This window comes from Panicum virgatum, chromosome 9K (assembly GCF_016808335.1).
Source record: "Panicum virgatum strain AP13 chromosome 9K, P.virgatum_v5, whole genome shotgun sequence".
Classification (NCBI taxonomy): Eukaryota; Viridiplantae; Streptophyta; class Magnoliopsida; order Poales; family Poaceae; genus Panicum; species Panicum virgatum.
In genome coordinates this window covers 31,359,820-31,387,787 of record NC_053144.1, presented here as the reverse complement: position 1 = coordinate 31,387,787, position 27,968 = coordinate 31,359,820, and the positions used below count along the sequence as shown (strand labels likewise).

The following is a 27,968-nucleotide window of genomic DNA, read 5'->3' as shown; positions in this document are numbered from 1 at the left end:
GCAGTTATTGGATTTATTAAGAATTTTATTCTTCAGACACTATCCAGGTGATGATAGCTCAAACTTCAAACATTGGTCGTTTGTGCACAGAAACAAAGTAAAACCTCTGGCTCTTATTCCAATACGGAAGAAAGGAGAAATTCCGAGGAGGACATGAAAAAGACAAGTCCTGCTGTATATAGAATAACCAAGGATGAGCATGCACCCTGCCAAAGTGGGCATTAAAAGGCTAATTATTCACTGAACTGTGCATTGTTCATCTCCCATGCCGTCAGATGTTGCACTTTGATGTCCTCCTCACCGTTGTTGAAGACGAACAGATGGGCGCTTCTGCCTGTTGCAAGGGATGGATAGACTCTTGACAGGATGCAGGTCTTGCCTCCGGCTCCGAAGCTTTCAATCACCGACCGATCAATCTAGACCACAAATAAAGAAAATGCAAATAAGTACTCTAACTAGCCATCACGCCATCTGTATTCTTTTCTGGTGTTGCTCCAAGGTAAAGGGTAGTGGGCAAAACCGACATTTGTAAGTTCCAATTGACAGTTTTTTGTTTCAGGCATCAAAACGTCGTAACAGAATGATGGGTAACCGTAAAAGCAAATACATACCAGGGTTCTGAGAGAAATTTTTCCATCTGTAATGTCCGTATCGACAAAGCCAGCGACCCTTGGCATGTATAGATCCGGGCTAAGAGATGACCTGCTCAAATAATGTCACAAGTTCAGAACAAATTTGGGGACAGCAGTTGTTAGATTTTGCACTTATTTGTGCATGGTTTTTGGCTTATTAGGACACGAGTTAAGAGATAACCTGGTGGTGTCGCTGCACATGAGGACTACTGGTCTGCCGTTGTATGCTCTGAAGACTCTGAAGAAAACTGCAGTCCTCTCGTCCAGGTTGGAAGAGGCCAGCACCCACAGGCCAAAGGGGCCCACACCACCTCCCACATCGGCACCTTTCATGTTGCACAGCTTCTGGGCGTCGTTGCTGAACGACGGGTCAAATGGCTCGGCCTTGTCCAGGCTTGGTGTCTCGAAAACCACTTCAACGTCAGCCTGCTCTCAAAATCATTGTTCAAATTATGAGTCATCTTGCAGATGTAATTCAAAGATTCTGCGAGAAGCTGAAGCCATAGTGGTGATGGAAATGTAATCCAACGTAAGTACCTACTGAGAAGCCTCGTACATTTCGATCTCAAGGTGTTTTCCATGTCTGACAACCTTGTCGCGTACAGTGGTCGGCTTCCCTCTGAGGCTCTCGACCTCCTCGACGGGCCACTGCACCAGCTGCTTCCCGCCGGCGTCGAGCCAGACCTTGCGCGGGATCGCCTGGATCCCCGCCCACCCCTTGGCCGCGTCGGCGGTGGCCGTGTCGGATTCGTTGACCCACCCCCACAGGACCCTCCGCTGCTTCGCCGGGTCGTAGAACGTCTTGGACGCGTAGAAGGTGCCGTAGTCGTACCGCGTCCGGTTGTAGTCGCCGGCGGGGTCGTCGGGGACGTAACTGTCGGTGCCGGCGTCGTACGTGCCGATGGTGTAGTAGTCGTTCCACAAGAACGGAAGGCTGCTCTTGAGGACGTGCTTCACAGCGTCGCCGGACGACGACGACAGGTCGAGCGCGTCCTCGCTGCCGGCGGCCGCCACAGGGAAGAAGTCCGGGCACTCCCACATGGCCGTTATCGCCGAGTGCAGCGGCTGCTCGGCGCGCTCCCAGGCCTTGAGGTCCCAGCTCCGGTACACGAGCGCCCGGCCCTCCTGGCCCTTCTCATTCCCGACAAGGAGGCGCCAGCGCCCGTCGGGGCCCTTCCACGCGGTGGTCGGGTCGCGGAACTGCGTCGCGTTCAGGCCGGCCTCCGGCAAGATGATCGGGTTGTAGTCGGGCTTCACCCACTCCCGGAGCAGCGGGTCCGACGCGTCCTTGGGGTAGGCAACGTTCTGCACCTGGTAATTGGTGTCGTTGCCTTGGATCCTGTTGAGGCCGGTGTAGACAATCATCGGCGTGCCGTCGGGGAGGATGGTCGCGGAGCCAGACCAGCAGCCGAACTGGTCGGACTCGATGCTTGGGGAAATGGCCGGCTCCAGGGTCATCCAGTTGATGAGGTCCCGCGACACCAAGCAGCACCATTGGGGTTGTATTGGTAGAACAGATGGTACCATCCTTTGTAGTACATTGGGCCTGTACGTACGTTCATATATATGTATGTCAAGAAACATTTTCTATTTTGTCATTCAAACTCTAGCTTTCCAGAGTCAACAGCGAATCCAGAGTATATAAATGGATGAAAAAGAGACAAATACGAGTGCAAGTATGGGCAGAATCATACCATTAGGATCTGTGGGTACGGTAAAAAGATATCCCGTGGAGGGACGACAAGGACGGAGCAAGCAGCACGTGAAATTAACACAACAAAAACAAGTTAGTATCGATCAAAATAAAACAAAACAAAACACATACAAAGAGCAGGAGCAAAATTTTTTGCTCATGTATCGAGTTTTCTTCACATTAAATGATTGTATGAGCTCGACATTTGCACATTTAAAGTGTTTACGGTCAAACAAACTTATGAGTTTCAAATAATATTGTTGCGTATTTTTGTATATGCTTGGTTTATTTTTTGATAATAGTAGTGATAGATGGATCAAATAAACAAATAAGCAATCTATAGGTGCACGAACTGAGCGTAACTCACCAGCTAAGATTTCTTGTAGTGGAATCTATCCACATGGGTTTGAGTCGTTGACTCAGCATGAGTGCTCGCATATTTATAGATTTATTGCAGAATTTAACAGGCATTATTATTTGAGTGCTAGGAGACGTGCTTGTCAATGACGAGGTGTCCTTAGTGACTTCGTCAATCTCAACGATCTATCGGCCTAGTGTTCGAAAGCACTTATGTGTGTGTATTTGCAAAAGAAAATAATTTATTGGTGTATTTGTTCTAATTATTTACATTGTGGCAGTTGTGGCCTTCTGGGTAAATTATCAATATGCAGAGACAATAATTATCTTTATTTTTCTTTAATTGAAGTGTATTTTATCTGATTCTAGTGCTAAAATGCAGAACTGAATTTTGTTTTGAGATGCTAAGATAATATATATAGTTACTGTTGACGCAAAAATCCCAGTGTAGGGGACTCTCGCGCTCCATGTACGCCAAGGCCGGGGAGATCTGCTTTGCTTCGATGTACCGAACCCAACAGGCGCGCATACGGTGCGCTAGGCGTGCCAGTCAATTTGACCTGCAATTGACAAGCAAAGTCAACGCTAAATTCTAGGTGGTTATCGGCTAGCCAGCCAATAACGATAGGCATGCACGGGTCGCCCATCGTACGGCCGATTCATGGGGCTTGAGGCCATGCTCATAGTGACGCAGCCTGCATGCAACACCTAGATCCCATCATGATCGGCTGTGGTCGAATCCGACACAATGATAGCCGATAGCGAACGGATCTAAGCTGGATAAATGTGATGTAAACTTAAGAGAAACTAGATTAAAAACAACCTAGCAAGATCTAAGCAAACATCGATAACTTGGTGGTAAAAGCAACAACAAGCTAGACTAATCGGATCAAATTAATCTAACAGATCGCCAACTTTTACCGATAACTGGTGAGCAAACCAGATATTGCAGAACGAATCTAGAGAGCTCTATAACTGGTAAATAGCTAAACCCCGCCGGACGGATCTAACATGCCCGATAACTTTGAGCGCCATAGACGGAGGAAGAAGTGATGCGCTATCAACCTGAACCCATCTATCCGCAACTATACTCGAAATTTTTCAACAAGCGATGGAACATACTTGTTGAGAAGAACTCGTAAAGAAAAAAAGCTACTGCAACTATGGCGAAGCCACCGTGCGGAAAGATAGATGCATTGAATATAAAGATTTTATTTGAATGTGGTTGATCAAAGTTTACAAATGATGAAGGTGACTATTTATAGTCTCACCCTAACCTCCCTTGTCGATATGGCGAGATTACAACTTGAAACACAAGAAACAAACTTGCCTAATTGAAACAAATCTAATATCTAAAAGATAACTTCCTGACTTCATCCGTCAGCTCCTTCCATAGCTCCATCGGCTACGATGCATCCTCCTGGCCCAAAGGCCCAATTTGATCCTTCTTCTCCCTTGATCCAACGCCGGCCCATTTTCCATCGGCCACTTGCCCAACAGATTGACACGTGCCAAAAAATGTTGTCAACAGTTACACATACCTCACAAGTACTTTGTATCCGTAGTGACACCTAAAGATATTTTTGAGGACAGCGACACCTAAAGTGAAATGATGTGACTCACGATGTGTTTGGATGAGCTAAATTCGAATGCTAAACTTTAGCAACTATTAGAACTCATCTCTCTTCTAAAGTTTTTGAGTCTTGAATAAAGCTTAGTGCACCTTATTAGCACTCCTATTTGGATGCAGTGTTAAAGTTTAGCTCTTTCACCTATTTGCACATGAATTTGAATAGGACCTCATAGTTGTTATATGCTGCCCCTCATGCAAAAATGATTTGTAGGACACTCCATTTTTTCTATGGAAGGCCCAAAAGCTAACATGCTCCTACAAATGGAGCGGGGTTTCTATAGCAATTCATCTGCCCCTAAAAAATGCATTTTTAGGGGGCTGATGTTTATTTCTAGGTGCGGGTGATGGCAGGACCCGCCCCTTCCAGATGGTCATATGCAAAAAAAAAATCATACTTTTCAAATGATATTGGATGAAATCAAACTTTATACCAAAATTATAGATGTTGACTGGATCTAAAATTTTGTACTTGTTAAATTTATCATTTAAGGTCACTTAACAATCCAAAAAATTATTATAAGTTCTCTAGTTCCAAAATGAGTAAATTTCACCAGCGGTCCCTGAACTTATCCCGAGTTCTCATCCCGGTCCCGGTACTCTCAAAATGCACGTCTAGGTCCCTGAACTTGTCCTGAGTTCTCATCCCGGTCCCGGTACTCTCAAAATGCACGTCTAGGTCCCTGAACTTGTCCCGAGTTCTCATTCTGGTCCATGAACTTGCTAATCTGTTTCATATAGGTCCAAATCTCCATAACACGCGCTCCAAACAGTACGATTAAGTGAACTGATAGGTGGGGCCCATATGGCAGTCACACCTCTCCCTTCTCCCTCCTCCCTCTGTATGGGCGCCGCCGGACCCCACCCCTAGCGTCCGTCGCCACCCGTGCGCCTGCGCTGCCACGATGGACCTCAGCTCCGCGCTGCCCCGGTCCTCGTTCATGCCCCAACCGCCGCTTGGCCACGCCGATGGCGGACCCCGCATCCCCGCCGTCCCTCCACCGGCCCCACGCCCTCCCTACCCAGTCGCGCTGCCGTCAAGGCCGTCGTCCCACGCAACCCTCGGCTACCCCGCTCCCTGTGGATGTTGTGCCACCCCGAGGGCGGCGCCCTCCATGGCCACCACCGCCAGCGCGCCCTGGCAGGCGAGCCCCGCTCCGGTCCTGGTCCCGGTCCAGCGCCCGCGGGCCCGCACAGCGCCGCCCCGGCCGGCGAGCCGGCGACCCCCTCGCCCGAGCCTGCCCCCTTCCCCATTCTCAAGGTTGAAGATGGCCATGGCCATGGGCGGCGACGTTGGGAGCGAGAGAGGAGGGAGAAGGGAGAGGTGTGACTGCCATATGGGCCCCACCTATCAGTTCACTTAATCGTACTGTTTGGAGCGCATGTTATGGAGGTTTTGACCTATATGAAACTGATTAGCAAGTTCATGGACCGGGATGAGAACTCGGGACAAGTTCAGGGACCTATACGTGCATTTTGAGAGTACCGGGACCGGGATGAGAACTCGGGACAAGTTCAGGGACCTAGACGTGCATTTTGAGAGTACCGGGACCGGGATGAGAACTCGGGACAAGTTCAGGGACCGCAGTGAAATTTACTCTTCCAAAATCTAGAAGTTTTGGTTTTTTTCAACAACCTCGAATTGAGAGTAGTTACATATCAATATGTAGTAGTGGTAAGATGTAAAATTTATAGTTTATATATTATTCATTTAAGATGAGGATCACAAAATCTTTCACTAGTTGTACCCTACATATGATTATAGCCATATAGTAGCTCATACAACTCAAGTCATACTTTGTAACGAGATCCTTACAGTTGAGTGACTGCCATTTGAGGTCCTCAGCGGTGGAGCCTACATGGCAGTCACTCAACTGCAGAGGGTGAACAACAGAGAAACTGGTTCCCATACTTTGAGGTTTCTACGATGTTAACTTTTATATACATTGAAATATGTTTAACATATTTTTTATCTATAGTTCACAATAACCATACACTACATGTTTTCCTTTTTTATTTGTTCTACTATAATTAAATATTTAAATGATTTTTTTGAATAAAATAGAAAAAATATTTTTACGGTCGAGCCCACTCCTACAAATCAATTTCATAGTAAATACAAAAGAATAGAAAACCACATAGAGTTATAATATACTATGTAGTGTGGTGGAAGGAGGGTATCCGCGAGGCTTGAGGTATGTGGTTCGAACCTTAGTTACACAAGTGTGCATATTTTGTCAAAAAGTTGTACCTTGATAGTAGAGGGACTTGTGGTGGTGACCAGTTGGTTGGGATATTTTTTCCTTTTTTAGTTTTCTATTTTCAAGTTTTTTTAATTTATTTTATGTTCTAAAAATTTATTTGTAAGAGTGTGTGAGGCTAGCCTGGCGTCCTAAAAATGTATTTGTAGAGGCAAGTAAGCTACCCGATCCTACAATCAATTTTTTAGGTACCAGAAATAAGTGCGGGCATTGCAGCCGTCTCTAAAAATATAATTTTAGACACCCTTAAATTTTTTTTTCATAGTAGCGTGTTGCAGCAATAATGCTAAGGTAATGACCTCTACGTGACCGGCTGTAATTTTATTGAACCGTACGGCGTACACCTGTTCCTCTGTCAAGTCCTCTGTGCCAGGGCTTGGCAGGCGGCTTCTGCTCGGCCCCTCAACGCCGCCTCGTGGGCCGCCGTCGGGCATCGCAGTTCTTGGACAACGTGAGTTTTCCTCCTCCCCTCCTCCTGCTCCACATTTTCTCTCCGATTAAGCTATGGCTGCCTGATTTGGGTTACAATTTTGGGGATTTGGGGATTTTGGCTAGCGGCTAGCCTCCTCGACTTCGATTTCTCCTTGGGCTTCCTGTTGACCTCGGAGCCGCCATGCCGTACGTCGACGAGTTCTTCTACAACGGCCAGATCCGCGTGCGGTTCGCCTCGCCACTGCATTGCTCCGGCCACAGCAGCCCAACGGGGACGCAGCGGCGGTCCCGGCCCTATCACCGCTGCCAGGGAGGCGGACGACGGCGGCGCCAGCGGCCTCAATGCCGTGTCCGACGAGTGCGGCCGCATCCGGCGTGGAGCAGGCTGCCGACGGCGAGGAGCAGGCTTCCGCGGATGCGGTGACCCCTGCGGTGTCGCACTCGTCCTCATCCTCCGCCTCGTCTCCTGTAAGCAGTACTACTAGACATAATAGAGTTTATTAAGCAATTTTGTTGAGTATCTCACAATTTTTCCAGTAAGCAATAATATTGTTCTATCTAGGTATAACAGTACAATTCATTAAGCAATTTGTTAATTTGGGTTTCATGAATAGAGCTTTAGTTTGCCCCCTGAACGTGAAATGGTTATCTCGTTCTTTTTCGCATCATCATAAGCATTTTAGTATTTTGCAATAGGTATTTTTGTCAATAAGTAGAAGCATTTTCCATGCAGACAACCTCATCATTTATTGGATATTATGTAAGCAACTTATTCTAAATGAACATGCAAATTATTCATTTTAGTTTAGCATTTTTTGTGTTATGATTTACCATTTTCCATGTGTATATTTATACAAGTGAAATGGACATCTCACTAGTATTACTAGAAGCATTTCAACATTTTTCCAGTAGGCAACTCAATGCATTTATCTAGATAATAATGGTTAAGAATATGACAAACTCGGTGTATTTTATCTGGGCAATGCAGCTTCAACAGAAAGGACCTTTTGGTGGGGTGATTGGTGGTGGACACGGACCGACAGCTTGCAGATGGAGTATGGGCACATGATCAAGCAAGTTCTAGTTGGATAGATGACAACTATTTGTTGCAACATTGTAGCGGTTCGGATTCTATTTCTCTTAGGAGAAGGGGGAGTTGCTCGGGACTGGGGAGGGATCCTAAAACCACTGCAGATGAATACAAAAACTAGATCTGCAGAAGCATTTTTCTCTTTAGGAAGTAGTGAAAATGTACTTACTCCTGGTGTAGACAGTCAATTTTATGACACTATCTTCGTTTTCCTTCCGGCAGCGGCGGGTGCCAGGGAGCCAACTAATTTATCTCGGGGGCAGGCTGATTCTGAGGGGAAGAAACAGAGCACGCAAGTTAGCGGGTCCCTGGCGGGGCCGGGCCTAGGTGGGAAAGCAACAGTTTTACTTTTTTTTTCCAAAAATAGTGCGGCCGTACAGAAGACTAGTTTTATGGCCAGCCATAATATAGCCGGGTCCATAATGCTAAATATACCTACAGAACCTAGTGAGAAAAAAATCTAATATATGATGCTCCTCGAGGCTGGACCTGTTTACATCTGGCAGCTTATCTAGAACATAGACTGCACTCGCAGACCAACACAAGTCTTTTCTGCACATTTTGTCCTTACTCGTGCACACTCGGGAAGAACTTACTGGTCGGTCACTCATTCCCAAAGTGCTCCAGACCATGCACACTTAACCTCAAAGCTCTTTGAAGACCGGCTTCTAGAGAAAAGTTGCAACTTGTTGGTATGAGTATTCTATTAATTCTATTAAACCCTAGGCCAGGATATCACACTCTCACCCCCTTAAGGGACCAACACTCTTGTCGGTCAAACCCAAGCCAGAAACATCATCTCTTGGCCATGTTTGTGCGTCCAATGCAAATGGTGCGTCCCAGATACCCGTGCACTGACCCGTCATGCGCCCATGCACCATGCTCACGTCCCAGATGCCCGTGCACTGACCCATCAGTTGGCTTTGATACCATTCTGTAACATCCCGCCCCCAGAAGCCGGGCCTGCTTACATCTGGCAGCTTATCTAGAAGATAGACTACCCTCACAGACCAAGTTTGTTCTGCACACTTTATCCTCACTTGTGGGCACCTGGGTGTCCTCACTCGTGTGCACCCGGCAAGACCTTCATGGTCGATCACCCATCCCCAAATTGCTCTAGGCCAAGTATGTTTAACCTTAGAGTTATTTGGATACCGGTTTCCGTAAAAAAGTTATAATTTATTGGTATGGGTATCCTATTAATCTTATTAAGATCTGGGTCAGGATATCATACATGGGCTTGTTTGTTGTCTAACAAATCGTAGTTCGTCCAATATGTTGTTCTTCTTGATTACTTGGGCTGTTGGGCCTCTAGTCTTTACAGGCCATGATTCCAGTCATAGGTCAGCATTAGTTGGAGGGCATATAGCCTAGTGGTTACAAGAGTCATGGTAGTACTTTTGGTCCTGGTTTAACTCCTCGTGGGAGCGAATATTCTAGAATTCAACGGCATTATGCTTTTAGTGATATGCGATGTTCTCATCGATGGTGAAGCTCATGTGGTTACTTCATCATTCTCGAGGATTGCCGGCTTAGTCTTTGTAGATGCTCATATAGGTAGGTGTTGGCGCTCCTTAAGTACCCATTTATCCCTTGTTTATCCTTGATAATGGCATGAATTCAATATCAAAATCACTAACCGTCCTAACCCCGGCCTAATTATTGGTCATTTTCACATATGCACATATATTTTGGAGGAATTTCGTTTTTGCAGGTTTTTGGCCTATTTTGGAGCATGAAATGACGAGGCCCGTGATCGAGTGCTAACACAGAGAAAGACGAAGGCCAAAGCCCAAAGGAAGGACCAAAGCCCATGTTGATTCGAAGCCCATTCATGCACATCCATCCTCCAAGAGAGCCCAAAGGACCGAGCCCACGAAGATGAGATCAAGATACTTCGGGATTAAGCAAAGCAAATGAAGATTTAAGGAAGGATTCCCTATCCTATCCTTTCCTCGAAGATATCTCCAAGATAACGACGTCAAAAGGGGTGCAATCGTGAAGGACATAAACTTTAGAAGATGCGAGGAGTCTGCACGCGAAAAATGAGACCGAGGCGAGCCCGAAACAGGGTAGGCCGGCCGGCCTAGGCCCATGGGGCCGGCCGGCCCAGCCCGTTTTCAAGGCGGTTTGGCCTCCCCTTCGACCGGTGGCTTCCTCGGCTTATAAATAGCTCGCACCTTATTCATCTCGGGGCATCTATCCAACCAGAACTCGACGAAAACCTAGGGCCAAGACCGGAGGGAGACGACGACCGCCGCAAGTCTTTGAAGTTGTCTAGGAGATGGCTTAGGCCGCCCCTAGCCGCCATGGCCTCCCTGCGTGGTTGCGCCATGGTGGAGTTCATGAGCTAGTTGGAGTCGTCAATGGTATGTACTCGGTGGTGACGATCCAAACGAATCTATTATGTGAGTAATGATAATCATGTCTTCCGAATCTATTAGCGATCATGTTCTCTCTTTCGATTTCGTTCTTTTCTTTGGGTTTGCTTCATCTTAGATCTATTATCGAGATAGATCGCTTAGCATGATCTTGTAGTCTTGGTGGCTAGAGGTTCATGGCGGAACTACCAAAGGGGGTTCGACTTGCTTCTGGGTATTTCGTTCAAAAGGGGGGCGTCGTGACAGGCCGTCTCCACAGAGTAGGCGGAGTATCGTGGGATCGGATTGGAGATTTTGAGTTTAAAGATGCTTTTGATTGAGATGCATGATTTATTTGCTCGTTAGCTTGAACTACAACTAGATGGCGATAGGCCTAGTCATGTCTTTGGTTTTGCTATGATTAAGCCTATGTTCATGGATGAGATCAACCTTTACACATCACTCATATCTGTCAAAGGTTTACCCTTTATATGCAATCAATGCTTCATGTTAGGATAGATCCGTTAGATTAGATGGAAAAGCTTAGGTAGTTCTTTGTCGATCCACGGATTGATAAACCTTGGGGGAATACTCTAAGGGAAAAGCTACACGAACCGTGCGCTTGCGGTATACAAATCGGGGCGCTAAGGAGCGTCAACAGTAGGGTTTGGGCTCATGTGTTCAAAAAGAGGAGTCCGTATGCTGTGAGTGTTTGAGTTGCACTATATCATCTAAAAAAGTTGGAATCCTACAAATTGATCATTTATATTATAGGTACCTAGAAAGGCAGAGCTGGTAAGCTTGGCGGATCATATTTTCCATCTCTTCCATAGTTAAACACTCCACTGCCTAATGCAAGTAATTTCTGGTTTTTCTTTTGCGAAATGTGGTAGATTGTATTAATGAAACATTAAATCTAGTACATCCCTTTTACATACAAGACCCTGGAAGAAGTAGAAATTACAACGAGGTTCTCATCTTCTTCTCAACAGAGCTGCTCCGCCTAAGAACTAGAACGGAGACTCCAAAACCACCCATCACCATCGTCGGAGACTCCAAGCATTGGTAAGCCGCAAGAGCCAGACCCGCTGGGACCCATCTTCCTCCACTGAAAGAACTACGGCGATTTCACACCATGGACGAGGGAGGAATTGCAATCGATGCCAACATGACGGAGCAGGAGTCCAGTCGGCCGACGACGAGGCTGCCACCCAACTAGATAGTGACCCCTACAAGCTAAGGGGTAGACTACAACTCAACCCCGAATGCAAAGAGGTCGAGGCCAACTAACCTCGCTCCCTGCACACTGGAGGAGCACAAGGAGGAAGAAAAGGCTTCTATGAACCTCACCGGAGATGATGCCGCCACCGCCGCCGGAGAGGCATATGAGAAGGATGACCATAGGCAACAACCCGCACATCGTCGCCGGTAGAAACGAGATAGTAGAACATCTACATATATATAGGGCCCATCCGCCAAGCGGGCTCCCCAACCCGCTCTGCCGCCCCAAGGACCGCCGGAGGGGAGGGGGCCGGCAGATCGAGGGGGGGGGGACGGATCTGCCCTAGGAATCATCTGTAGCTACTGTAGCTTGGGGAAAACAAGGAAGGGTGGTTGCTGGCAGATTGTAAGTAATTTGTACTCTCAATGAGGAAACTTTGAGTCGTCTTTGATTAGCAAACTTTGAATTGTCTATATGGGGCAACTTTGAATCGTCTATGATTAGCAAATCTAGAATTATAAAACAGAACTATGGGTTTGCAAACACACCCACATGCGCACCACCCCACAAGGAAAACATCTTATGATATCCCTATTTGCAGACTCAATCATACAACAGTATCCACTAGCTAGTCCACTAGATATAATTTGGTTCCGAAGTACCCATCACAATTTGATACTGTTACCCATGGTGAATCCATCAACCTCAAAATATGCTCCCGAAGGTGTTTATTGGGTTAATTGCATGCGTTTATAGTGGTCAATATAATATGCGTGAACAACTGCGCCTGTACTATGTTTTGTAAGAAAAAAATAACAAATGAGAGAAGTGAGGAATTTTATTAGTTGCGGACCATAATTTATTCATGAACTAATAATATCCATATGTCTTTGTGAATAGTTATGACCCTTTAGTTTGCTAGTCCTGCTGGTCTGCTGGAGTACATGTTAATAGACTATTTTCTCCTAATTTACTAGATTATTATATTTTTACGTGCTTGAAATTGGTTGCCAACCAATCATGCACATTATTTTGTCTGGAATAATATATTTTTGATTTCAAACAAATGAACCAAATGTTGGCACGATGCACACAATGATGCACCTAAATTAAACACTATTGCGACAAAATATTTTTTTTGGATGATGTAGTGGTAGTGCCGATGTACCATGAGTCCATGAGGTCGATGCAATAATGTTTCCGATGGATTTAGTTGCTGGCTAGTCTACTGCTAGAGAATTATACGGATTGTGCATGTTAAATCATTGTAACGTTGGATCTTTTTTTTTCTTGTTATCATGGCATATAGTTAAGGAAGAAAAACTGTATCTTCCTGCAAGGCGTAAAATCCAACCCATTACAAAATGAAACATAATAATCACTAACATATGTTATATATAATTAATTGAGCGACTTGCTTAGAAACTTATTAAGGATTGATTGATATATGTATTAGGATTCCTGACCAACTCACAGGATTTGAGTTTTTAATAACTATGATGAAATGTACATCGCAAAGAGAGAAAGAAAAAGCATATAGACTATCGATGCAATGACCAAGTCCTGATGGTAGGATTCTGGAAAGAGATCGTAAAGAAATGTAAGTAGAGCATTGGTAGCGTACCATTCATCCAGTTCTTGGAGGGCTGGAAGTGATAGCCAGTCCTGAGTTCGGGGCTGGTAATGGACAGGGCACGGCTGCCATCGTGTCAGACTCCAGGATCCGGCGAACGGCTTGAGAGGCAGCAGCGAGCTGCAGCAGTAGCAGTGACACCAACGTCCCTGCAACACGAGACGCCATTGCTAGCTGTGTCTCCTCGGTTCCTCACTCCTCAGAGCGTATAATGGAGCTGGAGGGGCACATATTTATAAACGCACGCACAGAGAAGCTATTGAATCAAAGAATCCTTATAATTCAGATCGCCAGCTATAGTGATGAGTTAGTCCTAAACAAAATAAGAAAACAAATAAAATTGCAGCACCTTGTCCTGAACGAAACTCCCCAGATGCCTATCGCACGGCTTCACATGCTTGCACGTTCACTGATACTTCGTCATGAAAGTCAACTACCATTGGCATCAATACTTCGTCATGAAAGTCAACTACCATTGGCATGATGCCGGGAACATTTATGTACTGAATTCGCCGAGGAAAAACGTATAAGTTTTTTTTTGGAGAAATTTTACAGTACTTGGAAATTTTAGGAGCAGTTGAGGGGCCCAGATCCAATGGTCAGAAAGGAGGAGGAAACTATTATGAATAATCAACAACGTGGACCAGAACCTATTATTACGTGGGCCAGGAACCACTTATGAAAATAATGGTAGGGATATTTTAGTATTTTTCCTATCCCTTTTGCTCAATAAACAGAGAACGCTTTCCAGAAAATCCGTTGAAGTCACCCAATCTTCGTTGCTGCCGACGCCGGCGGCGGGCCGCGGGCAGACCCTGCTACCGCATGTCCCTGATCCTAGGATGGCGGCGCGGCACGGGCGGGGCTCGTGGGCAGCTAAGAGGTGCAGCGCACCTAGGAGCCGGGACGGCCGGGCGGCACAGCGATGGCGTCAAGGAGCGGGGACGGTTGGATGGCACTAGCAGGCGCGTCCTCGGTGCTGGCATGGCCGTGAATACCATTCGCGAGCTCTTGCTCGAGGACGAGTTCCTTGACGTGATCTGGTCGGCAATTGTGCTGCATGGCCCTGTTCGAATTAACGATGAATTGTTACAATTTAAAACTCGATTTGAGTGGTACTGATGAAAGCGAATGTCGTGAAGGTCTGGGAAGAAGGGTCAGGCTATGATTTTCATTTGGCACTTTGTCAGATGTCATGAGTTGACTCGAACCGATCAACGACTTATCGAATTAGGATGAAAGCCAGAGTGCAAATTGCATCTCAGAAGAGCCACGCCGCGGCGCAGCACGATGGTCTCTCCTCAGCAGCACTGCACCGGGGCGCGGGGCGGCGCCGGCGTCGGGGATCGCAGACGGCCGGGAGGCGCAGCTAAGCAGAGTGCGAGGCTGGTGGGCGCACGCCGCCGGCGTGTGGGCACGGGAGAAGCCATCCCAATCTATTTAGTGCTCACATGACATATTACTAAACTACCCCTAATTATAGAAAAAAGTAGCTTCTACAGATCAACGACTCTGCTTTTTTTAGAGGGGAGGAACTAGAGGTTCCTCCCAAGCACCGTAACAACTCTCTTTTTTTTGAGTTAAAAACGTTTAAGCTTTTTTTTAGTTAAAAACGTTTAAGGTTACTAAACTGGATTAGAAGGTTCTCACACCCTTAATCTAGATACAAATGATCTCACTGCCCTTCTCAGATTAGGTCAGGTCAAAGTCTTAACTTTTGATATCATTCAATGAAAGCTGAATACTGAAGGAGACAAGGCGTGAGGTGTGGAGGAAACAGTAAGTTGTTTCAATTCGCTTGTTGTCAGCTGGTTCTTCTGTGGCCTTTATGATGATCAACTTATTACAAGCATAGACTTTAATATTGAACTTGAATAAACTTCTTTTGAAGGGAATCAATAATCAGCACAACAAAGAGCTACTACTACAGAAAGATGGCTTTAACTCGACAGTGACGGGGAACGCTATCACCGGCGGTGGTGCTGGCTAGGAAAAACAAAAAGAAAATGCCACTGCTGCTCGCCGTGCCGCCCCGACCGCTCCGGCCACTCCCCGCGCCGCGCCTCTGTGACCACGCAGGCCACTGCCCACGTGCCGCGCCGATCGTGGCCCCACGCGTCCGCTGCATGACACCCACCATTGCTTCCACCAACCTGCGTTGCTACCATGCGACGGAAGTAGGGAGGAGAGGATTCAGCGAGGGAAGGCCCGCGCACCGGCCGTCGTAGCCGCTGCCACCCATCGCCCCACGTAGCTGCTCCTGCCCACCTGCCACTGCTCCTCCAGTGTGCGAGGAGACGGCGTGTTGGGGACGTCACTGTTGAAAATATACTTTAGAGGCAATCTGATGATTATATTTTTTTTATTCATGATTAACAAAATGTTTTTTGAATATTCATGAATAGCAACGTCTATTGATTGACATTAAGTGAATTGTTTGTGAAGCACTTTACTTGTATAATAGTTATTTTAAAGATGTTTCCAATCGGAGTTTATGTTTGGACACACATGAATATTAGACTAGCATATGTATTGGTTGATGACTATGTTTCACAAGTTATGGGCATGGAGATGTCAAACTAATAATGTTGGCTCATGTAGAACATTAGTCTGGACTGACCCAACACGAGAGATGCTGAATTCTCATAACACAATAAGTACAATGTGTCTTTAAACCTGAGATTGTAGCATGTACTCAAGATGTGAACTGACTTGTTTAGGAGTCATCAAACACTACTCCGTAACTTGGTAGTTATAAAGTTTGCTTTCGGGTTTGTCAAGAAGCATACTGTGAGATATGGTCAATCGAGATGGGATTTGCCCCTCTCTACAAGAGAGAGATATCTCTAGGCCCCTCGAGTGAGTCAGATCAAGAAAAGCATGGCCATGCAATGGTTAAATGTTAACCAAGGATCTGAATCACGGCATCGAGAAAGAAAGGTCAGCTTAGAGCTAGACCAAATATCGTGAGGCAAATGGAATAGCATGTACATAATATTGTAATGACTCATCTGATATGATCTTTGCGTGCGCATAGGAATTGACATGTCTTAGAGTACTCGGGTCATGTCTATTCCCGTGTGAGCCCATAGGGTCACACACTTAAGGGGAAGAAAGCCCAATGAGAATAAGATCTGAATTGGACCTGGTCTTCGGCGCACAAATTGGCCTCGGCTGGGAGCCCATTAGGGGGCGCCCAAAACCCTGGGGGGGGGAACCTATACATACATGGGTGGGGCGCACGGAGGCTCAATTAATCCTCTCCTTGCGCCCACGCCTGCCTCCTGCTCGTGCGCCAAGCCCTAGGTCGCCCTTGCGGATCTAACAGTCTGGAGTACGACACTTCCTCCGCCGTATGTGTGGATACCTTGGAGGCGCTGCATCTACTACACGCAGACGAGACGTACATGAGGAAGTTCTCGCAACTGCACTACATCGATGCGCTTTAGAAGTTCCACACCCGCGCGTCTAGTGGTAATCTCATGATTTATAACAGTAGCAGTTCTTGATTTATGGGGTAGAAAATTTTTGTTTGCGTCCTGAAAGTGCATTTCGCCCCCTAAGTGGGTTTTGGTGTTAATGACATGCACAATTAAAGAGCTAATGCATTTATCGAGTAATGAAAAAGAGCAATTAACGACGCCATATTTGATAAAGAGACGATGTTTGAGCTTCGTTGAAGATCTATTTTAAATTTCTATTTCGAATTTGAGTATAGGAAATACTGTACTATTAAGAGGGATGCGAAAAGTTGAGTTGAAGATGCCAAAGTGCCCTTGAGATGCTAACATATCCTTTGAGAGTCACAAAAGCACTCACTTGAGCACTTGTCCCTGCAAATTCTGAAGGGGTCGGAAGTTCCGACCCTCCCCCCCCCCCTCGAAAGTAGCTAGTTTCTTCCTCCCTCCGACAATTGGTGCTCGGTCATTTCTTTTAAATGTGTCAGAAGTTCCGTCCACATCGTCAGAAGTTCCGACAATCACTTAACAGCACTGTAAACAGCTAGTTTTGGCGGGCTCGGGTATATATACCCCCTCACCCCTCTTTCATTTGCTACTGACTCCCACGAACAAAAGACACTCTTGAGCTTCAAATCCCTCCTCCCATTCCCTTCTTGAGCTAAGCATTGCAAGGATTCAATCTAGGACTTGGGTCATGTGGCGGAACCACCCAAAATAAATTGGATTAGTGCGCTAACCATCGTTGCAAATGCAACTCTGATCCAACTCGCACGTACCTTGACGGTTCCTTGAGTAAAATCTCGATTAAAACCACAAAAAACCGGGATCGAATAAGCAAACCTCACACAAAGGCGAGTCCAGAGAGTACAACAACACGCATTTCATACATCACAGAGTCTTGCAGCGGAATTTAAAATTATTACAGACCCGTTCTGAAAGTAAAGACAGTAGTACTACAGAAGTCTTATCTACAACAGTCCATCAGAGTTCATTTATTCAGTGGAAGGTAAAAGCGTGGTAACTAATGATAACATGACATCTCGATAAAGCCCATACGAGACATCACTCGGAAGGAGAAGCGCCAGCACCAGCTGAGGATCCCTCCCACTTCATAGACCAACCCGGAGGTAGAGTACAAGGGTAAGTTAAACCAGCGATCATATCCTCAAAGTTCTCACCTGAAAACAAAGCCACAAGCAAGACTGAGTATACTAATACTCAGCAAGACTTACCCGTCAATGGATATAACTTAGTCCACTTAACTAGACATGCAAGGCTTTTTAGCTGGAGGGGTTTGTTTTGCCGAAAAAGCGACTAGTAGTAGATCCTTACTTTTCAAATTTTAGCTTTCATAATTCTAGTTCAATTAACCATTCTAGATAAGCATCTATCTCTAATCATCCATATTGGAAACAATTAATCAACCATCAAAATTCATCAACATCATCTTCCACTTGTTACTCTATGTAGCAGAAGTGTTAAGTAGTCTCATGCCGTGAGAGGCGGACGATTCGAATCGAGTTTGTTAACCTGGCCAGGAGAACCTAACACTCACGTATGGGAACCAAGTCACCCACACAACTTTTCCCCTTTCTTTCAAGTCCGTGGATCCGGGTCATCCCCCTCGACTACAAAGGAAGTCTACTCTAGTAGCCGCGTGGCGCGACCACCCTAAACTAGTTCAGAAGAGGATAAATGATCGTTCCACTCGCCGGTCCAATCAGGTACTAGAGCTTACCGATTACCATATTCCTCGGCATGTGGTTAGTATTTTCAAACGCTTAACAACTTGTACCACACACTGCGACCTTATCCATTTTTCTCTCTACGATGGGGTCCCATGATCCCGTCTATAAGCCTTATATTTGCAGTATGTGGTAAAACAGTCAGATCCTATAATCTCGCGAGTAGTAAGAATACTCGACTTTTACCGGAGCAATGGTGGACGGCGGAAGGGGAAAACGGGCTCGTGCGCGATGATGAGGCCCTGGGTTCTATTTATACGGAAGGAGGCTTAGTGGCGAAGGTTCGGGGCTGCTGGGGGAGGTCGATTCGGAGCCGGGGCACTCGACGGCGTCGTCGCTGGCCGGCGGGCGGCGTGTCGCGCGGAGCGCGCTCCTGGACGCGTGGCGTGGCCGCGAGATGCCAACGGTGCCCAGTTTTGCCAATACCGGGGGCGCGTGGGGCCACTTGGCCGTGCGCTCACCTGGCCGGACGTGGTCTATGGGCGCCGGCGGCGTACGGTGCCACCAGCCACGCTGAGAGGGAGAGGGAGAGAGAAACAGAGTCAGGGGTAGAACTGTAATTACTCGAAGTTCTGTATTCAGTTTACAAAACTCAATTTTTCTCCTTTCTCTTGGCCTCAAAAGAAAAACTAATGAATACCATTTTTGTTTAGTTTTTCGAGATCTACAACTTTTGATTGAGGCACTTTTTCATTTGAGCAACGGTTTGTGAGTTAAGTTAAAAGATTCAAATACTCCATAAAAGGCTTCAATTTGATTTGTCTAATTGGGCTGAATTTGGGCCCACTTCCATTTAAGCACATGTTACTTATTGTACCAGAATTTTCTGTACAATCTTTTGGTGTGATGATTTGGACATGAAATATAGTTGGAACTTTCCTTATTTGCCCTCACAAAAAAAACCCAATATTTGAATTTGAATTTCCTTTATCTTTTGTTGTCATTTAAGACTTGTTTGCTCTCTTTAATTCAACTAATTATTTCCATTGTATTTTGATTGACTTTTAAACACCTAGGGTGTCACAGGTCAGAGCAAGATTTGAGTGTGAGATTGAGCCATTGACTTGTATGCGCAGCCATCTTCATCTCATGAGCACGTGAAGCATCTCCATCCATCAATTCGCGTTCGTTACTCTTGAAGCTTGCTTCTAGACGGTTAGACGTCGCCCGTGGAGCGTCCTCTTGTGTGTGTGTGTGTGTGTGTGCTCCCCGGGGAGTTTGTATTATCCCAATCCTTTGTGAATTTGCATAGTAAGTGATTTAGCCCTCCTTGGTGGTTGATTGAGTGAGGCAAACGGTTAAGTAGACATCCTTGGTCTTTGTGAGCTCCTCAACGGAGACGTAGCTCCCTGTGTGGGAGTGAACTTCGGGAACAAATCTTGTGTCTCTTGTTCTTATTGTTCATATCTCGTTATTCTTGACTTTGAGCTCATTTTATCCCAATCTACTTTTGTGGGTTGTTCCGTTGTGGAAGATCACTTGTAGGTTACTTTAGGACCTATTGGCTAACTTTTGATTCAAACACTTTTTTTAGGTTTCAATTTCTTTACTCTTGTCGGAATTTCCTTCACAAGTGTCGGAAGTTCCGATCTTCCTAGACAAGGGTTGAAAGTTACGACAGACTGATCCGCTGCAAAGAATTGCTTAGGTTTTTTAGGTTTGCCTATTCACATTACCCCACTCTAGGCCTCACCAAGATCCTTTCAATTGGTATCAGAGCCTAATCTCTTGATTAAGGCTTAATCGCTAAGGGATTAACGATGTCTCAAGATGGGAAAGGGGCCGAATACACCGAAGTTGCCACTACTCAAGCCAGCGTTGATGCTGGGGCGGCTGAATGGAGTCCTTGGAACCCCTTTGGTCGCTCAACTCCTACTCCTCCCATTTAAGATATCTCATCAAATGACAACTCAAGTTCAAGTGATGAAGATGAAGGTGAGATGTCCGAAGCAAGGAGAAGAAAAGAAGAAAGATGAATGCCAAGATTAAAAAGAAGGCAACGAAGATGATGAAGAAGGAAATCAAGAAAGAAAAGGAAAATCATCCTTTCTATGGAATGCATCAAGTTCTCATAGCTATGCTCAATTTCAATTTGTTAACTTGGGCCAACCTTCCTTAATTGATGGGACGAATTATCCCAAGTGGCAATTTGACATGAAAGTGCACCTGTACGGGCTTCACCACTCTATTTAGGAAGTTGTTGTTGTAGGTGTGACTCCACCCAAGAATGGAATACCCACGGCCGAGCAAGCTCAAGACTACTACCGCAATGTGCAAGCGTGAGGTTCATGACAAGCTCTCTTTGTGTCAGTGAATTCAGCAAGGTCCATGGGATTGAAGTAGCCAAGAAGATTTGGGACACATTGAAGAAAGCTCATGAAGGAACCGATGAAGTTCGTGAGGGCAAGGTGGACTGGTTATAAGAAGAATTGGAACACTTTGTCATGAATGATGGGGAGACTTTGATCGATATGTGTGAGAGACTCATGGTTCTTGTGTCCGACATTACGACTCTTGGAAGTGAGAAGTGGGATGATCACAAAGTTACAAAGAAGTTGCTTAGAGCCTTCACACCAAGAAACCCCACTCTTGCAACAATGATTAGAAGAGGTCCCAAATTCATGACCAAGACACCAAATCAACTTCTTGGTGAAATCCATCATCAAGAGCTAGTCAAGAGAGATGTGGCATCACTTAGTCACAAGGTGAACACAAATGTGGCCTTCAATGTCACCCCTTGCTTGAAGGTTGATACAAACCAAAGCCAACAAAGGCCGAATCAAGTGATGAAGAGATGGATTTGGTCATAAGAAACTTTAAGAATTTCATGACGAAGACGTATTACAACAAGCTAAGGATGGACAAGAAAAAGCCATCACAAAGAAGATGCTATGTGTGCAAGGAATTGGGTCATCACATTGCCGATTGCCCAAAATTGAGGAACAAGAGTAATGAAGAGAAGAAATACAAGGAGAAGAGCAAGGAATTCAAGAAGAAATATCAAGGTCATGCTCATATTGGTGAAGAGTGGGATTCTGATTGTAACACCCGGTTTATAAAAGGACATAAACCGAGCAATCATATACGTGCCAGGATCAAGTCACACGTATATACAACAGAATGAACAGTATATCACAGCACATATCACATAAAAGATATAATAAAGCGAGTACGAATGTTATTTATTACAATAATAACAAAATGTCTGATACAGAGTATGCGAAAGCGTAAAACATATACGATAACTCTAGTCGGAAGCTGAGCAGGGCGCCACAGGGACGTCGACTGGGAGACGAACGCCTAGAAGTCCTCGTACTCCTGGTAGCTCTGAGTTAACTCCCTCGCGTCGGCAGGAACTAAGCAGTAGTAGAATATCCCCAGGAGGAAAAAGAGTAGAGTAGGCAAGAGTGAGTACACAACTTGTACTTAACAAGTATAACACAAACTATGAGGCTCTAAGGTTGGCTGACTCAACTGAATTAGCTTTTAATCTTGGCAAAATTTTATTAAAGCTATTTACTACAAGTTGATGAATTACCATACCCTAGTTACATAGTAATTAATCAAAATTAATTATGAACTACTGAGAACCAAACCAAACCAAACCAAACCACCTGGGGAAACCCTCCTAATCAAAGGAAGATAACCCCACTAATCAAAAAGAGGATCTGGGCCGCTCATGACCATGAGCACGGCTAGTATACCAGTTTTACACTCTGCAGAGGTTGCACATCTTTACCCACAAGTCGTGAGCTACGCTAGTTGCTCATCACACTCCCTTAGGTGAGATGATTAGCAAACTCACTATGAGGCCGTTACAAAGGACCACGTTGGTAAGGGGTAACCGCTAAGGATTCAGGCAATGCAACGATGGGGCCCACCTCGAGGGGGTACAAGATAACACAGACCAAGCCTCGTAGCGCAGGGACCATTGAAGCTCGACCCCTCTCTTGCCCCGTCGGTAAGTTACTCCCGAACCAAAATGGCCTAATTAGTAAGCCAAAACCATCCCATTCCAGTCTTGTGGTAGCGCTGTTGTCCCAGGTTGTCGCTCTATGAACCGGTCCTTATGGAGAGTGGCCAACCCAGCACTAAGCACCGTGCTGGCCCCCTAAACCATGTTTCTAGAAAAAGCAATTTTTAACGAGACGTGAGCCCCTCAAACGGGCCACTTCCCAGAATTAAGTTGCATATACCATTAATCAGATTAATTAAAAAGGACCAAGTGTGTTATAGCGCGGCACCTAGCACAGCTAACCAAAATGCAACCCAAGGGATATATATAAAGGATATAAAGTGGCTAGGAAAGTCCTTATAGGCATACAATATTAAAATGCGGTATGAAATTGTATTTAAAAGTGATAGGTGTTGTTCATGTTATACTTGCCTTCCTCAAAGTTCTCCTGCTGCTCAAACTACCCTGAAGATGGCTCCTGGTACTCCTCAGATGGATCAACGTCTACTCACGATCGCAACGCCACAACAAGTCCAGCACATACACATACATACAAACAAAGGCAAAAGCTAAGAAATAGTACAACAATACATAAAAACAGCAAACAAAACTAGGCTAAAACTGTTCTATGCGTTACAACGATCGCGTGGACATAAAGAACGCCTAAAACGGAGCTAGAACGCGAAAACTAGGCTTAAAACAAGATCCAGGGACCTATCTGCAAGAAAAACTGAGCTACAGGGGGGTCTGGGCAAAAATCGAGGGTTTATGTGCAAAAACCAGAAAGTTCTAGGGGCTGACGTGCGAAAAGACCTTAACTGGATGGCGGGTTCTATTTCTAGGAAGCTCAGGGGGTCCGTGCAAAATTCTGGGCCGATCTGGAATTATTTTTGAACACAACTGGACCGCGGGTTGATTTCAAGGAAGCTGGGGGGGACTCTTTAGCAAAAAGTCCAGCGAATCGGTACGTAGAGTCTAATCGTGTGCGTTCGCTCGGGATCGACACCGGCGACCAATTCCCACGGCGGCGCGGCTCGGGCTCGCCGGAGTTCACCGATTCCGGCGTTCCCATGGTCAAAATGACCGGAGTTTGAGTCAGGGAGGTTCTACACGACATGTTTAACTCACCTAGGCACTAAGCCGGGCACGGTGGGGCTCTGAGCGTCGGGCGCGACTGCGGCGGCTGTGTCTGTGCTAGGTTGTTGGCGTAAAGTGGTCAGGGAGGCTCTACGTAGCAATCTCAAGACAACCCGGGGCTTACGCGGGGCTGTGTGGTGCTGCAGCATGCTCGCCACGGTGAGGCGGCGGTGGCGGAACGCCGGCCACAAGGGTGAGCTACGGCCTACCGGATCTAGCACAACAGAATGAGGGAGGGGATCGGGGTGTGGCTCACCGAGGCTCGAAACGAGCGGAAGCGTGATGCAGGGAGGTCGGCGGCGAGGTCGAGCAGCGGGTCCGGCGCGGCGCACGGGAGCAGGTCACTGCGGGTAACCTCCGGGTGTTTGTGCGGCACGGCTTAACTCGTGGCTTCGCTGCGAAGGTACAGAGGGGGTTAAGGAGGTCCGGCGTTCAACGGCGGCGAGGAATCGTGGTGGCGGATAGATCACCTGTTACACCGGTGTCCGGCTCGATTCCGGCGATGGCGAGGTCCGGGGTCGGGGCAGCAAGCTCGGAGGCGGTCCTGGGCACAGGGCAGAGCTGTTGTGCGGCTCTGGCGGGGCTAGGTGGCGGCGGAGTAGCACAGCCGTGGCGGAGCGGGGTGCCATGCTCGGCGGATCATGGCGGGGGTGGTGCTAGGGTTACGGTGGTGGTGCGGGCGTAGGAGATGGCGTACAGGGGGCCGTGGGGTGCGATTTAAAGTAGGCGGGCAGGATCTGGGCGTCCGTGCCATGGGACACGCGGGCGAGGATCTCGCCGGGAAGCTCGGGCTCGGTTAGCTCGGGGAGGAAATAAGGAAGGAGGAGGGAAGGCGCTGACGAGTGGGCCTGAGGTGGCAGTCGCAGAGCGGGCGAACGCGGCTGAGCACGGGACGTGCGGGCACGCCGACAGGTGGGGCGGCCATATCAGTCGGAGGCGGGGAGCGCGCTGCGCGGGCGCTCGAGCTCCGGGAGCGCGCGGAGAGAAGGAGCTAGGCCGCTGCGCGTGGGTCAGTGCGGGAGGGAAAGGATTGGGGAGCTGGGCCGCGGGGAAAGGAGAGGGAGAGGGAAAGCTAGGCCTGCGTGGAAGGGGTTGGGCCGGACTGGTTTGGGGTTTTGGGCTGGATACTGGGTTTGGGTTTCTTTCTTTTCTTTTTCTTTCTTCTTTTTCAAACAAACTCAAACCACACTCAAATCTAATTGAATTCAAACCAAATTTGAACTCAAACCCTATGCACTCAACCAATTAAAAATATGCACCGGCATGAATGCACAACAAGTTAAACCTAACATAAATTTTGATTACATTATGAAGCAAAAATAAATTATAAATGCAAGGCTAAGCAAATTAAAACCTAGAAAATTAAATAAACCAATTAAATTTATTATTAAATACTGAAATTTAGATTAGGGTGTTACAAATCCTACCCCCTTACAGGAATCTCGTCCCGAGATTCTGGGATGGCTAGCAAAGAGAAACAAGGATGGAATTAAGTTCTACTCACACCTGGTATCACCTGCTGCTGATCCTGATCATTCTCTGTACAACTTTTGGCATAATGACCTTTTTGCCTACATTGGTAGCACATGCGGCGGCGGTGAATGGCGCTACTTGGTTGACCTCCCTATGAACTTAACATCCCATCTTGCATTATTTCTACTGCTTGCTTTTTGGACTCCTTGCGACCGCGTGGCTGAATGACATTCATAGTGATAGTCAACCCATCAACATAATCATAGAGTGCTTGGTTCTTGACCTGTGTATCTCTAGAGCACTCAGGATCCTTTCTCTTCTGGATGGTCTGTAGCTCATCAACTGATGGGGAGTCAAGGAAAAGGGAATCCTCAGCTAGCCGCTCTTGATGAGACATCTTTCTCTTTGTACTGGAGAACAACCTCTGGTTCCTCCTAGTTGTGGCTTCATCTTCAGTCGCATGAACTTGATGACAAGGAACGCCATAGAATTGGCAACACGGGCAAGTTTTCTCACCATTCTTCGGGTGGTATGTTGTTTACGAAGACTGATCTTGTACCGTTATCGGCTGCTCCACGGAAACTGTTGCACGATCACCACCACCCATTGCACTATATCCAAGGCTGTTTTGTCCAGCTGACATCTGAGCTGGGGTAAAGAGGAAACATAGATTGGTAAGGTCAAAGAAGAGAGAAAACCCCACTATGTAAGGTTCTATCTTATTTAGACATCACTGCCCATTCATCACTGCTGCTAACTCCAGATAGGTGTTACATAACTCCGAAAAAGAGATCTATAACATAACCCTTCTACCTCGTTCGAGAGATTCTCAAATTTGCCTATACTATCTGTAGACCGGGGTGTCACACTGATGATGAAAACTCCAAACAAAAAGGGTATGACAACCGTAGCCATGCCAAAGTCATCAAGGAAGCTCTTCAACAACCTCTCCGATGACGAAGATGACATTTTTGCCTCATGGCAAAAGGGTTAAGGTACTAGGATCATCCATCATCCCCTCTCTTCCTTCCTCTACATCTAGTAGTACTCAAAATGATTTCGAGAATTAGGAAAAGCAACATGAAGCTTACATGATAAAAGAATTTGGAAATAAAGGTTTTAACACTTAGGGAGAAGTTGGAGAAAAAGAAAGAGATTCTCGATAGGCAAGAAGACTTGCTCATCCTTGAAAAGGAGAGAAGCCTTGCCTTAGAGAAATATTTTGCAGAGGAGAAAGCTATGGTTGCAAAGTTGGCCACAGACTTGTCTTTGGATAATGACTCAAACAAAAGGTTGCTAAAAGAGAACACTTTGGCTAGTGATTATCATGCTTCCCTAAAGGTCACAAATAGTGAATGTTGGCATTTCTTAAGACGCTACCGGGTCTACGAAGACCTCGACAACGGCCTCAAAATTGCCTGTTGGCGGTCCTTAGTGCAATCACTAGAAATGAGGGTGCCGACCCATTCTAGCAACTGCACCCAAGGGGTGCCACTCTCGTGGTATAATCTATATGATTACAGAAGGGTCCGCAAGCGCACGGATATACCGTTGTAGCATTTCACCCGGAGAGTAAGGGTATCGTTATTTATTTTGTCCCAAAGGATGGCAGCGGCAATGGTATTGTACTTAACATTAACCATGACATTATGCCTCAAGCAATAGGCAAAACTCTAACAGGGGTAAGTCCAGGTAAAGAAATAAGCAAGGGTAATGCGACACAGCACACATCCACACCCCAGGAGGAAGGAATAAAAGAGGGAAACGACAAAACAAAGGACTAATCTATCCTACGTTAAATTAGCTGGAGCTTAGACTAGGTTAGATGTCCTAGTGCTTCTATCCAATGCTGAGGTCATGTTAGGAGATGGTTAGGACTACAGGTGCTAGGAAAATGGAATAGCGGGGAGATGGTCCCACACCTGAGTACATCCAGTCCCGTTACCTCTTTGCATAAACTCCTACACCGAACTCGAACATCAGGGAGTACGCTAAACGCAACACAGCTGTTACGCCGGACGGACACTGTTATCACCTCCTGCCGTTTACCCCAGTCACACCGTGGAGCACGGTCATATTCGAAGGATCCCACATACGCGAGCACCACACTCGTGCATGAGGTCACTACCCTAGCGTCCCCGAGTCTCCCACCCTTCAGATGGACAAGTAAAACGCTAGAGCAAGCCTGAAAGCACAACGAACCCCTATCCGTACTTGGATCATCTGGCCTAACTAAGACCTTAGAATAACTCATGAATGAACTAAGCATGGATTGATAAACTATCAAGATAGTAAAGCAACCATGGCATATCTCTATGTGATGAATAGAAGTCTGACAAATCGGATACAAAGTACCGGGAGCCGAGGATTGCTCCATGACCCTGAGGATGACTTGCTTCGCTAAGGGAAACTAGCCTAGCTAAGAGAGCAAGAGAAAGAGAGAGCCTCCTTGCAGAGAGTAGAATGAGAGGTGTGTGTGTGTGTGTGTGTGTGTGTTGAGAGGGGGTAAGAGGCCCTATTTATAGCTCTAGAGATCGGTTCCCGCCAAATGCATATATGGAATGTGATCAGGTGCCTTGGAAGCTACACCTCCTTGAGATGCACCTGGACGTGTTGCAGGGCAGGTTCGGGCGAACCTGGGGTTCAGCCGACCCCACCTGTCAGCCTCTTGAGCTGATCCTTTGCTGGCTGGCTGATACGTGGAATCTTATCCTTATCCTCTAGTGCATCCTGCATGGAGCCCCCCTTTCCTCTGTCAAGTGAGCCCTCTTTGTAAGTGTGTGATGCCGGATGCGATCTTCTGCGTAGTTGTGTGGCATCTGCTGTGTGTTTTCATCTTATTCTGCTCTTGCTCATCTGAAATGTACAAAACTCAAAAACAATTGTG

At 46.5% G+C, this 27,968-nt stretch overlaps 1 pseudogene; it reads right to left on the bottom strand.

Moving 5' to 3' along the window:
• Nucleotides 1-233: 233 nt before the first annotated feature.
• LOC120647946 lies at nt 234-13,478 on the bottom strand (annotated as a pseudogene).
• Nucleotides 13,479-27,968: the final 14,490 nt, after the last annotated feature.